This window comes from Oryctolagus cuniculus, chromosome 16, assembly GCF_964237555.1.
Source record: "Oryctolagus cuniculus chromosome 16, mOryCun1.1, whole genome shotgun sequence".
NCBI classification, from domain to species: Eukaryota; Metazoa; Chordata; class Mammalia; order Lagomorpha; family Leporidae; genus Oryctolagus; species Oryctolagus cuniculus.
The window spans coordinates 42,096,281-42,113,089 of NC_091447.1; the positions used below are offsets into that span (position 1 = coordinate 42,096,281).

Consider the following 16,809-nt stretch of genomic DNA (forward strand, 5'->3'; position numbering starts at 1 on the left):
TTTTCTGTACTTGCCTAAAATTGTCTATGCCTCATCTTTTTTATTTTTTATTTTTTTTTTTGACAGGCAGAGTGGACAGTGAGAGAGAGAGACAGAGAGAAAGATCTTCCTTTTGCCGTTGGTTCACCCTCCAATGGCTGCCACGGCTGGCGCGCTGCGGCCGGCACACCGCGCTGATCCGAAGGCAGGAGCCAGGTACTTCTCCTGGTCTCCCATGGGGTGCAGGGCCCAAGCACTTGGGCCATCCTCCACTGCATTCCCGGGCCATAGCAGGGGGCTGGCCTGGAAGAGGGGCAACCGGGACAGAATCCGGCGCCCCGACTGGGACTAGAACCCGGTGTGCCGGCGCCGCAAGTATGCCTCATCTTAACTTTTCTTATGTCCTCCCTATTTAATCAAGAATATCAGTTCTCAGAGGAACTACTTTTTCTGGCAGAAAATATTAGTTATAGACTATGAGTCCTCCAGGCCATAGAATCATTCTGTATTCTCTTTGGCACCCTTAAGATTTTCTGTGTAGGTTTCCAAATTAACTTTACCTTTGTCAGAATTTATATGTGACTGGGGATATGCAGATTTCTTTTCCAAATCTGCTGAAAACCAAGTTTGTACACATATTTTTACCTCCTCTGATATCATTTAGAATAATATTTGCAGCTCTGAGAAACAATATTTTGACAGTCCAACAATAGGAAATTTTGTTTCTCACTTGTGCAAAAACCTAAGGTGAGAGTTCATGTTACTTTGTCTCATTTGTTCACTTAATGATTTAGGAATCTATGTTCCTGATATATTGTTCCTTGAAGTTACTCTTAGATGAGGCCTAAGTGTGGGACATATCCAGTTGGCAGAAAGGTGGGAAGAAAAGATAAAGGAGATGTACAAAATAGGCAATTGGGATTACATTGAATTAAGAAGCTTCTGCACAGCAAAGAGAATAATTAACAGAGTGAAGAGACAACTGACACATTGGGAGAAAAATCTGCAAACAATATATCCAATAAATAATTAATATCTAGAATAGATAAGGAGATCAAGAAATTCAACAACAAAGCAATACAGTTAAGAAATAGGCAAAGGATGTACATTTTTCAAAGAAGAGATTCTAATGACCAACAAGCACAGGAAAAAATGCTTAGAATCACTAGCCACCAGGGAAATGCAACTAGAAACCATGATGCAGGGTCATCTCACTCCAGTTAAAATGGTCGTTATCCAAAAGTCAAAAAATAATGAATGTGTCAAGGATGTGGAGAAAAGGGAACCCAAATACACTTGGTGGGAATGCAGATTAATACAGACATTATAGAAAATAGTACAGAGATTCCATCAAAATACTTAAACTGGATCTATCATATGACCAGGCTCTCCCACTTCTGAGAATATATCCAATGTGGAAATGAACTAGTGTATGAAAGGAACACTGTACTCCCAATTCACAATAGCAAAGGTAGAATCAAACTAGATGTCTATCAAAAGATGACTGGATTAAGAAAATGTGGTGTATCTACATGATGGAATATTACCCATAAAAATGAGTGAAATCCTGACATTTGCAAAAAAAAAAAAAAAAAAAAAAAAGATGTACCTGGAAGTTATTATGCTAAGTGAAATAAACCAGACACCAAAAGACAAACTCTACTTGTTTTATCTCATATATATTTTAGAAAAAATGTGCAGATTCTGTACTATTTGGTACATAGATTTTTATCTGGATTATACACTAGATTATACCCCTTACAATATTATCTCCTTCTTTCCTCACTGTATGATCCTTATCATGAATCCATGTTACATAATATTAATATACCTGTTTTCAAAAAATAGTATTTATGTGTATGTATACTGTATTTACATATGATGTGAATGTGACAAAAATGCTAAACATTATTACATCTATGTGTGCTTATTGAAATATTCTTTGTACTTTTCTGTATTATTTGAAATATTTTAAAATAAAAATTTTAAAGGCAAAACAAAAACCGTAATTCTTTACCACCTTACCCTCAAAGTGATACCCATTCACTTCTGCTCACCTTTTTAGGTGAGAACAATTCATCTGGCCCTGGCTGAAGGTGAAACGGAGACCTCTGCCAGCTCTCCAGGAGGAGGAGCTGCTTCCCATAACTGAACACAAGAAGAAGGAAACATAAACACGTCCTGGTGATCTGCTGCATGTTACTCTCTATGCAAGTCCCTGGAGAAGTGAGAAGATTCAGAACTAACTTGCTAGAAAAAAGTTCCCACAACAAATTTTAATGAAACAAATAAAAGCAAAGCATCTGTCTTTTGAAGTAGGACTTGAAATATTAGCAGTTTGTTGTTGTGTTTCTGCTGTTAATTGATTTTCTTCTCATGTAGGTCCCAACTGGTGCTTGCTTTTGTTCCAAATATGGTGTAATATGCCACAGAGAATCCAAAGAAAATTCAATAATCACTCTGGTTTTAAACCGTGAGCGTAAACTTGAGGACAGGGGCAAGATCACCATTAGCCGCTAGTGCTGAAAGCCTTTTTTAAAAATAGCCATCTGAACTCTGTGTTCTAAATAGCCCAGTGGAATTTCACTCTAATTTGAATCTATGAGCATTGAGTGTGGATGGAACATGAGGAATTTTAGATCCATTTATACGCTAACTACCTCTGGTCAAAATCTCTACAAGGTCCTCTTATAAGTGAAATGGAAACCTTTTCTAATTTATATTGATCAGTTCTCAGGAAAATGATCACCAATGAGAAAGATCTTTTTTAACTCGACCAGATTTATTAACGTACTAAATGCAGTTCAAATGACAGAAATTCCTTAGAAATACAGAAAATGGAAACATAAAACTTACAAATATAGAAAAACTGAAGTGGATTTAGCAAGGATCACTGGCTTACTTATTCCCAACTGTGCATCCCTGGAACTCCAAGAACATTTGACCCAAGTACCTGAGAAATGGATGCTAGAAAAGCCGTCAAGAGGGTAGTTTCTGAAGGGTGGGAAGACAGGCGACAGAGCTCTGGGACGTGGGAAGGCATCCCTCACCACGGGGCAGCAGGGCTCTGTAGTCGCTGCCTAGGCGGCAGGGCAGGAGGATAATCAGAGACTAATAGTGGTGGTGAACACATCTCAGGTATCTTCTGTTGTCCTACCCGATCTGCCTTTGCCCCTCCACACACTGCTCCATACTCTGAGATACTCTCCTTTAGGACCATGCAGTTGGCTTCCAATTGGTTTTACAGAAAGAGATTGCAAGAAGAAGGGGAGAGAGATTGGGTTATTTATTTTTCTGAGCTCCTTCTCCACTTACCCAGATTCTAATATCAGAATACCTCTAAATAAGGCTGTAGCTCCCAGCAAGCAGCATTTTCCACACTACAGTTCTCACTGTACCCTGGTTACAGCTCTTTCTCCTTGCCTATCATGTGAAGTTTGCTTGACTTTGGTTCACTTGATCTTGTCCACATCTTTGTAAATGTCTCCTGTATAACTCTTTATCTAAATTCTTTCAATGCCCCATGTCTTTTCTGCTATTACTCTAATGAATAAAGAATTGATATAAGGAACAGTTCCAGAAAACAGGCCTTAAAACAGAATTATTGAATGGAATCACTTATGTATTAGGTAAGCACATATATTGAAACATCACTGGGCAGAATTGGGATACTAACAATATATAGCATATGCTGGTATCGAGAGCATTCAAGTTATCACTGAAGGCAAGTAGAGTGTAGTATGGAATATTACTGGAAAACCCAGTAGCTTTGCATCTCAGCAGTTATGGTGACAGTAAAAGGCTGTGGAATGAGATGACTACTTGTTCCTAGCCTAAAGATAATTCAAAAAGAAAAAGAAAAATAATTGGAATTTTAATTACAATCATTATTTCCTGTGACCAGAGAACTTATGGCTAAGTATTAATCATAGGATCCTATGGTAATGACTGTAACATTGTATTATTAATTCATTGTTAAACTCTACTTGGTTTATTATGCTAAGGTGAAGCATTGGTTATGAAAGAGTGGAAGGAAAATTTAATACCACATGTGGAAGAATGAACCTAGATGCCTATTACCACGTACAAAAATAAACTCAAAATGGATTAAAGACCTAAACATGAGACCTGAAACTATTGAAGAAAACATAGGGAAGACACTTTATGATGTTGGGATGGGCAAAGATTTTCTAGATCATACTCTGAAAGCTCAGGAAATAGACAAAGGGAAAAAAAATGTCCATATTATAGTTGACAGAGGTAGGAGGTGTTTTTTCTGTGTGAGATTATGGCACCAGTTATCAGTTGGTGGCTGTGATGTGACAGATCTCCCAGAGCTGGCCCTGAGTAACAGAGGTGAAATTAATCCTTCCATTCGGTCTGCTTGTCCACAGTTCCCAGTCAGAAAGTTGGCCTGAAGGACTGATTTACACTAAAACTATTCCTTCATCAACTCTAATGACTTGTAAGCCTTTAACTACCCAGTAATAAATCTCCCTCTGTTCAAACATGGTCAGGAGCATTCTAATCTCTGCAACTGAACTCTGACCAAAAGAAATCTAACTAATATGTTATGACTCAACTACATATTATGTTTCATTTCTTACTAAGAAGCATGCTGGTCCTTTATTTTCCATTACAGCCAAGTGGCATACGTCACTCTTTTGTTTACAGTTAGCAGAAACCCTGTATGTCTGTCTGTGTGTGTGTGTGTGTGTGTGTGTATTTGAGCTAAGGTAAATCCAGGCTTAACAGAGTGGTAGGGCTATTACATCTCAGGGAAATTGTGTTTTAAATGATTTCCCAGATCCTAAGATTATAAGGAGAGGTAGATTTGACAAGTGAGAACGCATCTTCTTGGTAAGAACCACAAGAGGTTAAACTCTGTTTTGGTTAATAAGTCAACAACCTGAATGCTTAAGGTCCTAAAATGTCTAAGCCATGGTGTGTTGGGAATTTTAAACTGCAGCTTTACATGACCTGGGTGAATGACTGAAATACTGATGTGGGTATTACTCTGGAAAGAACATTAACTTTCTTTCTTAATCTTAAAAGTCAGTATTGAGCTCTGTCCAGCTGGCCTGTTTAATAAACTACCCTTGAGGAAGTAGCAGCAACTGAAACACACCTGATTTGACCAAAAGAACAGACAACTGTATAATAAATATTGTAGAGCTCTTATTTTCTGGGAGCCTTCAGGCCAAATATGCTTCCTTTGGAAATGCCAGTACAAAACAAGTAAACAGTGACATTTAATCTATTTATTTCAGAAAATAATAAAATTTCTATTTGAAAGGTTGAAGGATGTTTTTGTCTACGATATATGGTGGAAATCCAGGAAATAATTAATTGTTTATTAAATTTCTTCAGGGCTATGATAAATGATACTGATAAAAATATCTATTATCACTTAGCAAGTCCCTGCATTGTGGCTGGCTCCACTTTAGGTGCCTAAGATAATTTAAATAAATTTGAGAAACTACAGAGATGAAATCTGAACTTGTTTTGACTCCAAAATCTTTCTCAGTGCCATTGAAGTAAATATGTATACAAATACATTTGAAATGACATTTTATAATAAAGGACAAAGTAATTCAGGTGTTTGGTTAATGTGAAAAAATACTATACTATTGAAGCTACTTTGGTGAGTCACGGTTTTAGGATAATAAATATGATTATGTACCAGAAAACTGCTGTACCACTGAAGCTATGTACGTAACCTCAGGATGTTAGGATAATAAATGTGAGATACTTATACTGTCATTTCTTGTATCTATGTCCTGCACTGGGCGAACTTGTCAAAGAAGTGAGGGTATCATGTTCTTTTTCTCTAATGTTCTACCACTTCCTGACACAGAAATCTTCAATGCTAGAGGGTTTCTGCCCTTCTACAGAGGATCAGGAACTTTCCACTTTAGTCTTGGTAACTTCTCTACCTTTTCTTTTCTGAGTAATGCCCCGTGTTATAAAAGTTTCACGCCATTTCTCTTGTTAGCACTGAAACTACCATTTCTCAGAGAGTTCTCAAGCAGTTGTGGGAACTGTGAAAGAAGTATGTGCTTCTGTGTGTCTCATGTCAATCCCCATCCAAGAACAGCACTTAGCAGAGGCATTGAGAAGTCAGGTGGATAATCCCACTCACGTAGTGGGGGTTAGCCAGCCTCCATCCTCATCTTGGTGTTTGTACAATGGGCACATGAATGGAATAGGCATGGTGGTAAAGATGGCAGCTTTGCATACATCTGACTGTGCGTATTCCTCTCACCAAGACTGATCACCCATGGTTGCTACTGAATGTACAACCCTATAGCACAGAGCTTGACCAGACACCAGATCCTCCGTATGATACCGTCCCTTTATGAGCCCACCCAGCTCCATGATGGCAAGTTAAATCATGTCCAGCAATAACCACAAATGAGCATTTATAGCAGCCATAGCCTGAACAGTGCATAACCACAGGAGACCAAACATTTGAGTGATAAAGTCTGGGTCTTCCTACCAGGCCAGCAGGTATACTGGCCAAGGTAGAGGGTTATCTAGGAGAACCTAGAGGAGAACTAAGAAGGAAGATGATGGGTATCAGTCGTGGGTCCAGAAAGAACTGAAGCTTGTTCCACCATTTCCCCTGTTTTATAAATTATCTCTGGCTACTGCCTTAGATAAGTAGTGGAAAGACAGAATCACTTTAACAAATGGTTTGCACAGATCTGAGTCACAAGTGTGGACTCTAGCCCGTACTGTCCATGTCTGATTCATATCACCCTCAGCAGACTCCAGCTGACTGTCAGTTCTTTCAGTTGTTAGAATCTGCATTTCTTGGCCTGAGAGTTTTCTCCCGAGCAACAAATGGTCACTTGGCCATGCACATGGTAAGCTGGGATTACCAGGAAATCACTCCCGCCCCACGCTCCAGCAGGGGCAACTGTCATGAATGCAACAACTGTCAACGAATGAAAGCAGGAGTTGGAGATGAAAATCCTAGCTACCTTCTCAGAGCTGGAAAATGCCCCCTCCCTAGCCAAGATACAACTTGCAAAAATCATCTTACCTCTGTTACCCCTTTCTAGAACTTTAGCTATTGCAGTAGCTGTCTAATGCCTATTTTTATGATTTTTCTTCCAAATATACTTGTAGATAAAAAATTGATGATTTCCAAAGCCAGATATACTTATAGATAAGAAATTGATTATTTCCAAAGCTAGATAATCCTCAATCTCAGCCGGTATACCAAATCTAAAAAGGAGAGCTTGTTCTAAAATTAATTTGATTTTATTTTTCACTCAAAACACTTAATTACGAGACTATACTGTTTCAAAATCAAAAGCAAGACAATGTCGAAATGGAAGGAGCAGAGATTCTTTTCAGAATTCACATGGAGCCAATCATGGCAGGATTTTTTGTTCTTTAAAGGAGATCTGTCTTCCTTCTTGGACTGTAGAGCTCAAAGGACTGGTGTAACTTCATTATTTAAATAGTAACATGGAATCACAATACACGAATCTATTGAGATACATGTCTTCATTTTACAGTGATCATCAGAAAAAGCACTTTCTGTTTGATTTTACTTATAACGCAGTACTTTTTAGGAGAATATTGCCATAGTAGTCAAGTCCATTTTTAGGTATATGCCATTCTAAAACTTTCATTCAGGCATTTTGCATTCTCTAGCAGAGAGCATTTGGTGTCTGTTTTGTGTGGTTTCCTATTTTACAGAGATTGTTTTTGACAAAAATCCAAGCTATGTGTTAATTTTTTATCATCCTGGGAAAAACAAATGAAAAGTTACCCCCTTACACATCAAGTGCTCTTCCAGAAGTAGATGTTAAATGAATCATGCAAGACCTTTAAACCCACTATCTATAATAACAGATATATTTCGAAGACAGTTTGAAATATGGGGCTGTGTAGTTCCATAGAATGTCAGCAAAAAGAGTCATTGTCTGTGTTTTGCCTCAAATGTAGGCGATGTTCTAAGGTAGTCAGGAAACTTCCCAAATCACCTCCTATCATCTCTTTTTTGGTCCCTACATTTTATAGCTTTTTTGAAAAGTTTAGCTTAAAATTGTGCTGTAAGTTTTGTAATTTCATTTAGGAAAAACAGTTACTATTTTGAAGTGATGTTGATTTCCCAGTAATATACATATGATAATAGTTTCATGAAATAAGCCTTGCCATATGTTCCATATTTACAAACTTAGAATTGTCTAATATTCTGATTCATACACTCAAAATTATATTCATTTCCTTCACACAAGATTCTTTGCAAGATTTTATTGAATGTACCATTTGTACAGAAAAGTATACAAATAATACATGTGATACATACATAATATGTCTGTATTATATAAACAACATATTTCACATAAATAGATGAACTCTCACTAAGCGAATGCATTTCCATGTATAAACAGCATCCATATCAAGAAACAGACTACCCCCTGTATGCAGAAACTCCTTTGAGCCACTACTACTTGCTAGGAAAAACTTTATCCTGATTTCTAATACCTGAGACTGTTCTATATTGTTTTTGAAATGTTTGTGAATGGAATTATATAGGAAATACTCCTATTTCTGTGTATTTTCATTCTAAATTATATTTGTTATTATCATCCATGCAGTTGTTTGCAGCTGTTGGGGTCTCAAGCCCAATGCTAGCCCCTGACCAGCAGGGGCAGTGCAAGCACTCCCCAACAAGGCGAACAGTAAAGGTAAGGTCGACGGGTGATGAACACACCACAAGCACCCGTGAGTTCTGTCGAAGCAGGAACTGCTTTATTGAGGAAATGTACAGGCTTATAAAGCTTACGAAGGACATACGCAGTAGGGGAGCCAATCAGCGAAAAGGTCACGCAGGCATGGGTGGACCACGCACAGGGGCACCTTAAGTAAAGTATAGGGATCACGCACTTAACCATTTCACAACATTTTCAAAGGATGAATCCACTATGGGAGGACAAGAGATTTTTGTCCAATACTTGCCCAGCACTCCTTGCCTCCACTATCTTATTGATATCATATCATTTCACTCCAAAAATACTTCTTGGTGATTTAATGGCAAATAATTTCAGTTGCTCATTTACAAAACAAATATAACACAATTTATTTGAATTCACTGATATGATAACTGAGTTTCAGAATTCAAAAGGAATAGGGCTCTACTAACTATAAAAAAAATTACCAAATTCGTTTGACTATAATTTCTTTCACTTTTTATAGAAAAGGAAATAACTCCAAGAGACAGTTCTGAACTTCCTGCTTAATTTCAAAATTTTCTTACTCTGATATTTAAGTATTCTATTAAAGAAGAAAAGCAATCCACTTAGAATTACTTTAGTTCCCAATAGATATGATTAAAAAATGAATTATCACAAAATATTTTCACTTATATTTTTAGATTGTCAAAACAACATAAAATAATTCAGTATAATACGATGGCTTTATATTTGGCCTTAGAATTGGAAGCTGAGTTTTAGTACTGATTTTCCCATTTATTCATTCTCTGAGCTTAGAAAATTTAGCTAATCCTTTTTTTGTCAGCCTAAATTTGTAAGTAAACAAACAATGCAAAATGCATAGAGTTCGCTACAGACAGCCATCTTGTAGCTTGTTTTCCTAGGACATCTTCAGAAAAGCCCCATTTTCTCTCTCTCTCTCTAACTTTCTATCCATGGAATGGTGCACAGGTATGGGGACCCATCAGCTCCTAAGTAACTCATGCCACAGAAGCAAGAGAGAAGACTCAAGACAAGGCACACAGTAAGACTAGGACTTGAGGCAAGGCACCTTGGTGTTGTGTCTGTAAGCTACAGAACAGACCTGGAACAGCCACTCTAGAATCAACCATTCACCTGTCATGGCAGCAACAACAGGAGGTGGCCGTAGCAGTGTATCAGGCAACTGTTGTCACAATAGTGCTACCTGACAAATCACCCCAAAACTCAATGTCTTAAAACAATAATCAATTTGGTTTCTATAAGCTGAGCTCAGCAAGAAAACTCTGTCTCAGGATGTAAATCTATCAAATTTGGTTCTAGGAGCTGGGGTCATGTCTTGGCTGAAGTGGTAAAAGCCATCTATAATTTGTTTTTCTCAGAAGATCACTAGAACACAAAAACACAAGCCTTACCCATGAATACAGTTCAAGCCTCTGTTGGTTTCACTGCTGTTAACACCCCACTGGCCAAATCAAATCACATGTCCAAGGCCAAGATCAACTGGTAGAAGGATGTTTTATTCACAGTGAAATGTAGAAGAATCATTTGTTCATAGCGCAGTGAAAAAATAGGACTAAATTTCAAGCTATCACAAAAACATCTGTCTCACTGATCGTAGGTGCAGGACAGACCATTTTTAGGGAACTCAGATCATCTATCAAGGCAAATGCTCAGCTCTCAATAATACATAGAATGAATATAGTATTTTGATTATCCTTAATTTTTCAGCTGTAAAATAAATGTAATAATCATTAACTTAAAGGGTTTATGTTTAGAATTTTATTTTAAAGATTTATTTTATTTACTTGAAAGATTTAGAGAGAGAGGGAGAAACAGAAAGAGAGGTCTTCCATCTTCTGGTTCACTCCCCAAATGGCCACAATGGCCGGAGCTGTGCCAATCCGAAGCCAGGAGCCAGGAACTTCTTCCATGTCTCCCATGTGGGTGCAGGGGCCTAAGGACTTGGGCCATCTTATACTGCTTTCCCAGGCCACAGCAGAGAGCTAGATTGGAAATGGAGCAGCCAGGGCTAGAACTGGTGCCCCTATGGGATGCTGGCACTGTAGGCCATGGTTTTAAGTTGCTGCACCACAGCACTGGCCCCTAATTAACACACAATTATTTTTAGGTGTTTAAATTTAACTGAAAAGTGATCCCTGTTAAATATAAGAGTGAGAATAAGAGAGGGAGGAGATGTACAATTTGGGACATGCTCAATCAGACTTGCCCCAAATGGTGGAATTAGAAACGTACCAGGGGATTCCAATACAATCCCATCAAGGTTGCATGTACCAATGCCATCTCACTAGTCCAAGTGATCAATTTCAGTTCACAATTGATCACACTGATAGGTCTAAGTGTCAAAGGAATCACACAAACAAGACTAGTGTCTGCTAATACTAACTGATAGAATCAAAAAGGGAGAGAACGATCCATCATGGGCAGCGGGATACACAGCAGACTCATAGAATGGCAGATGTCCTACATATCACTCTGGCCTCAGAATCAGCCCTTAAGGCATTCGAATCTGGCTGAAGAGCCCATGAGAGTATTTTAAGCATGGAAAGCCAAGACACCCTGGGGAAAAAAAAAAAAAAAAGAGGACCTAAATGAAAGATCTCTGTGGAAAGAACGGGGCCATCAAAGAAGGAGGTACCTTTCTCTGAAGGGAGGAGCGAACTTCCACTTTGACTATGACCCTGTTGGAATAAGATCGAAGTCAGTGAACTCAAAAGGCTTCCTTAGTCTTGGCAATTCATGACTAGAGCCTAGGGAGATTACTGATGCCATAAACAAGAGTGTCAAATTGTTAAGTCAACAACAGGAGCCACTGTGTACTTACTCCTCATGTGGGATCTGTCCTTAATGTGTTATCCAATGTGAATTAATGCTATAACCAGTACTGAAACAGTATTTTACACTTTGTGTTTCTGTGTGGGTGCAAACTGATGAAATCTTTACTTAATATATTCTAAATCGATCTTCTGTATATAAAGATAATTGAAAATGAATCTTGATGTGAATGGAATGGGAGAGGAAGCAGGAGATGGGAGGGGTGCGAGTGGGAGGGAAGTTATGGCGGGGGGAAGCCATTGTAATCCATTAACTGTACTTTGGAAATTTATATTTACTAAATAAAAGTTAAAAAAAATTTAAAGTGTGGTAAGTTACATAAAACAACTTTTAACATAATAAGTGGCATAGTTTTTTTTTTTTTTTTTAATGGTCACAACCCCTATTAAACCCAGCAACGTATTTAGCTGTATTTCAAATATATGCCACTGCGGAAGAGACTGAGCCAACAGCAGAATGCATATGTTCCGTTTATTTCAACTTGTTATTGTATGAAAATAACTCTACCACTTTTATTCTTAATCACGTTTTGTTAATTCAATATCGTGATCTCTGGGAACGTAAGATAGCATGTTATAAATGAAATGAGGAAACAGCAGGACTAGTTCTCAGCTGTCCCTTTTCTCATTTACGAGAGTATTCTATGGGACCTGGGATTGTATTAGCTTCAGCTGTAAAGCAAGGCTGTTTTGGTGTAAGCTTTGCAATCTCTAAAAAACAAGGAATTGAAATTGATTAAGGAATTCTCCATAGTATCAGAGAGAGAAAATTTCACATTTAGCTGTAATTAAAGAAAACAATTTTTAAAATGTCAGTATGGTGTTAAAAAGAGAGTCACAGCTGTATTTTACTTGGCCTAACTTTCTTTCTTTCTTGCTTGCTTGCTTTCTTTTTTTTTTTTTTTTTTTTTTTTTTTTTTTTTTTTTTTGACAGGCAGAGTTAGAGAGAAACAGAGAGAAAGGTCTTCCTTCTGTTGGTTCACCCCCAAAATGGTTGCTATGGCCAGCACACTGCGCCGATCCAAAGCCAGGTGCTTCCTCCTGGTCTTGGCTTAACTTTCTGTAACTTTACCCCAGGTTGACACATGTGACAGAATTTCTTACTTTAAAGGGTGAGTAACATTACTTCATGTTTAGATCACATTTTCTTTGTCGATTCATCTGTAAGTGAACCCATACACTGCATCATTTTGAACTAGTTTGCATTCCCACACAGTGATCAAGGGTTCGATTTCTCCATATTCTCACCAACACTTGTCTTTCATTTTTGTCTGTCTTTTTGTGCTAATATTCATGATAAAAGGTGTAAGGTGATATTTCATTGTACACGTAATAGTCATTAAGAGGGTCTAATTTGGGGCAGCCATTTGGCTCAGTATTAGAGATGCCATTTGGGATTCTCGCTTACCATATAACAGAGCCTGGTTCAAGTCCCGGCTGATCCATTTCCAATTCAGCTTCCTTCGAAAACACACCTTGAAAGTCCGAGACAGCAAGTAATGGCTCAGTCCCAAGTAATGCTTTAGTCCCTGTCATCCATGTGAGAGACTTGGATTGACCTATGGGCTCCTGCTTTTGGCCTGGCCCAGTACAAGCTTTTGAAGGCATTTAAGCGGTGAACCAGCTGATGGAAGACCTCTCTCTATCTCCTTCTGCTATGGCCTGGCAATGCAGTGGAAGATGGCCCAAGTGCCTGTGTCCCTGCACCCATGTGGGAGACCTAGAGGAAGCTGCTGACTCCTGGCTTTGGATGGGCACAGCTCCGGCTGTTGCAGCCTATTGGAGAGTGAACCAGCGGATGGAAGACCTCTCTCTCTCTCTGCCTCTCCTTCTCTCTCTGTGTAACTCTTTCAAATAAATCTTAAAAAAAAAATCACAAAAAGGAGGGTATATCTCATGTTAAATATTCTTATCACATCAATCAACTAATAAAAGGGGCATCACAGGAATCTGATATTTTGAACTTTAGTAAAGTTCAAAAAGTGGCTGTAAAATTGTTTTTTAAATTAAAAAAATTTAAATTAGTTTTTAACAGATTCAATATGATTTGTAGATACAATACTAAGACTATAATGGTGTTCCCTTCCTCCTTTCCCCTCTCTCCCTCCTACCTTTTTTCCTCTCTCTTTCTCTGTTTTTCTTTTCTTAGTTTTTGAGATAACATATTTATATTTACATTACAATATAAAGGCTTACTACTTCACTGAAAAAGAAGTTTAACAAGTAAAAAGCAAAAAGACCTTGTTTAGTGGCAGTACAGACAACACCTATAAACAGTAGTTGACTGGAAAAGTGACCATTTCACTCACATGCAGTAAATTTTAAAGTAATCACAGATCATTAAAACTACAGTATTACTGTGGCAAAAAATGTCCTACATGAAGGACCTCTGTGGGTGAGACCCCTGTGGAGAGAATTGGCCATCAAAGAAGGAGGTGCTTTTCTCTGAAGGGAGGAGAGAACTTCCACTTTACTTATGGCCTTGTCTAAATACTGATGGAGTTCGTGGATTCAAAAGGCTTCCGTAGCCTAGACAGCTCATGTCAAGAGCCTCTGCTGATCACTGACATCATACATAAGAGTGTTAATTGTTAAGTTAACAGCAGAAGTCACTGTGCACTAACTTTCCATGCAGGACTTCTATCCTCAAAGAGTTGTATTATGAGAGTTAACTTGTTAACTTGTTAACAAGTTTAACAAGTTAAACTTGTTCTGAAAGATTTATTTCATTTTAATGTATTAAGTGGAGGATATTATTATGCTTCATAAGTTTTAGTTATGCCTAAGTGTCCAACTCCATTGCTTGGTTTCTTAGGTGTCTCCTGAATAAATGATAAAACTTGTTCTCAAGGAATTGCTTTCTTTTAATGTATTAAATGGAAGACATCATTAGTCTCATAAGTTATAGTTATTTCTAATTGTTCCCAAAAGATGTATCATTCTTGGGTTCTTCTTTAAATTTAATTAAGTTTCTCAAAAAAAAAAAAAAAGGGCCGGCGCCGCGGCTCACTAGGCTAATCCTCCGCCTAGCGGCGCCGGCACACCGGGTTCTAGTCCCGGTCGGGGCGCCGGATTCTGTCCCGGTTGCCCCTCTTCCAGGCCAGCCCTCTGCTGTGGCCCGGGAGTGCAGTGGAGGATGGCCCAGGTGCTTGGGCCCTGCACCCCATGGGAGACCAGGAAAAGCACCTGGCTCCTGGCTCCTGCCATCGGATCAGCGCGGTGCGCCGGCCGCAGCGCGCCGGCTGCGGCGGCCATTGGAGGGTGAACCAACGGCAAAAGGAAGACCTTTCTCTCTGTCTCTCTCTCTCACTGTCCACTCTGCCTGTCAAAAAAAAAAAAAAAAAAAAAAAAAAAAAAAAAAAAAAAACCAAAACAAAACAAAAAAAAAGGCAAATTAACTTCAAGATGCAATGAATTTGACTGTTGAGGAACAGTTTTTTTGTTTGTGTATGCAGATTGTTGAATTCTTGACTTAGTTTAGAATTGGTCTTCTTCTTCGTATAAAGTTAATTGAAAACAGATCTTAGTGGAGAATGGAACTGGGAATGGGAGAGGGAGGAGAAAAGGTGGGAGAGTGGGTGGGAGGGCAGGTATGGTGGCAGAATCACTATATTCCTAAAGTTGTACTTACGAAATGCATGAAATTTGTATTCCTTAAATAAAAGGTTTCTTTGGGGAAAATTATGAGAATAGAAAAATATCCCTTTGGCAAAAAAAACCTATAGTATTATAACATTCCTAATAGTCGGTTTGACAAAGTTATAAAACAAAAATGTACAAAACTATATTTGCAGCAATACCAATACACACAGACATTTCTTTCTTTCCTTTTTATTTAGTTTTAAAATTTTAGTTCCCACATATAAGGGAGAACATGAGGTATTTGTCTTTTTGAGTCCAGCTTATTTCACTCAACATGATGTCCTCCAATTGTGTCCATTTTGCTGCAAATGATATAATTTCATCCTTTTATATAGCTGAATAATATTCTACTCTTTATATATACCACATTTTCTCTACCTGTTCATCTGATGATAGACACCTTGGATGATTCCAAATTTTGGCTATTGTGAGCAGTGCTGCCATAAACATGATGGTGCAAGTATCTCTTTGATGTATTGTGTTAAATTCTTTTGGATATATACCTAGTAGTGGGATTGCTGAATCATATGAGACTACTTCTAGTTTTCTTAAGGTTTATTTATTTATTTGAAAGCCAGAATTACAGAGAGGCAAAGAGAGGGAGGGAGGGGGGACAGAGATAGAGAGAGGTGTCTTCCATCTGCTGGTTCACTCCCCAGATGGCTGTAACAGCCAGAGCTGCACCCATCTGAAGCCAGGAGCCAGAAGCCAGGAGCTTCCTCCAGGTCTCCCACGTGGGTGCAGGGGCCCAAGGACTTAGGCCAACTTTCACTGCTTTCCCAGGCCACAGCAGAGAGCTGGATTGGAAGTGCAACAACTGGAACTCGAACTGGTGCCCATATGGGATGCTGGCACTGCAGGCGGCAGCTTTACCCACTATGCCACAGCACCAGCCCCTACTTGTAGTTTTTTAAGAATTCTCCACACTGTTTTCCACAGTGACTGCACTCATTTACATCCTCACCAGCAGTGTATAACTGTTCCCCTTTGTCCACATCCTTGCCACCATTTATTACTCTCTATTTTGGATTTGTATTTTAGGGTCCCACAGCACTTAAGACATTGCAGAAAACCTTCTCATAGACATCATATCTTTTAGCTGATGTGAAAATATTGCCTATCACTGGAAAGGAAAAATAAATTTCTATATCTAGACAGGTTTTGTGAAATAACACATACAAGAAATAACATAGAAAGGACACTTAGAAAGTCTGTTTTGTACTCTGATGATTGTATATGAATTAATCAGGTGGCTTTAAATTTCAAAAGACAGAAATGTAAGTCAACTAGATTCATTAAAATAAAGGAATTTGTTGAGTGGTATAATTGGGAAGTTGCAGAGTCTTTGGACATGGTTGGTTGCAGATATTTACATGATGGCATTGAGTTTCTGGTTTCAATATTTGTACTCTGATATCTTTGGCTTTAATATCAGGCAGTGGTAATCACAGAAAACTCAAGACTTATACTGTCTTTATAATTTGTGGTCCCACAGAAAAGAAGTAACATGTGTTAACCAACATTTATACCAATTCCTGAAAAGGACTTGATGAACCTTTGCTTGCACCACAGATCAAATCTTTCATGAGTGATTTGGGTTTTGTGATTGCTCCAAAAGCCAT

At 38.4% G+C, this 16,809-nt stretch overlaps 1 pseudogene; it reads left to right on the plus strand.

Annotated features, from left to right (window-relative positions):
* The window catches only part of LOC138845745 (cell division cycle-associated protein 4-like), a 44,063-nt pseudogene extending 36,994 nt beyond the window's left edge, over positions 1-7,069 (plus strand).
* The last annotated feature ends 9,740 nt before the right edge of the window (positions 7,070-16,809 follow it).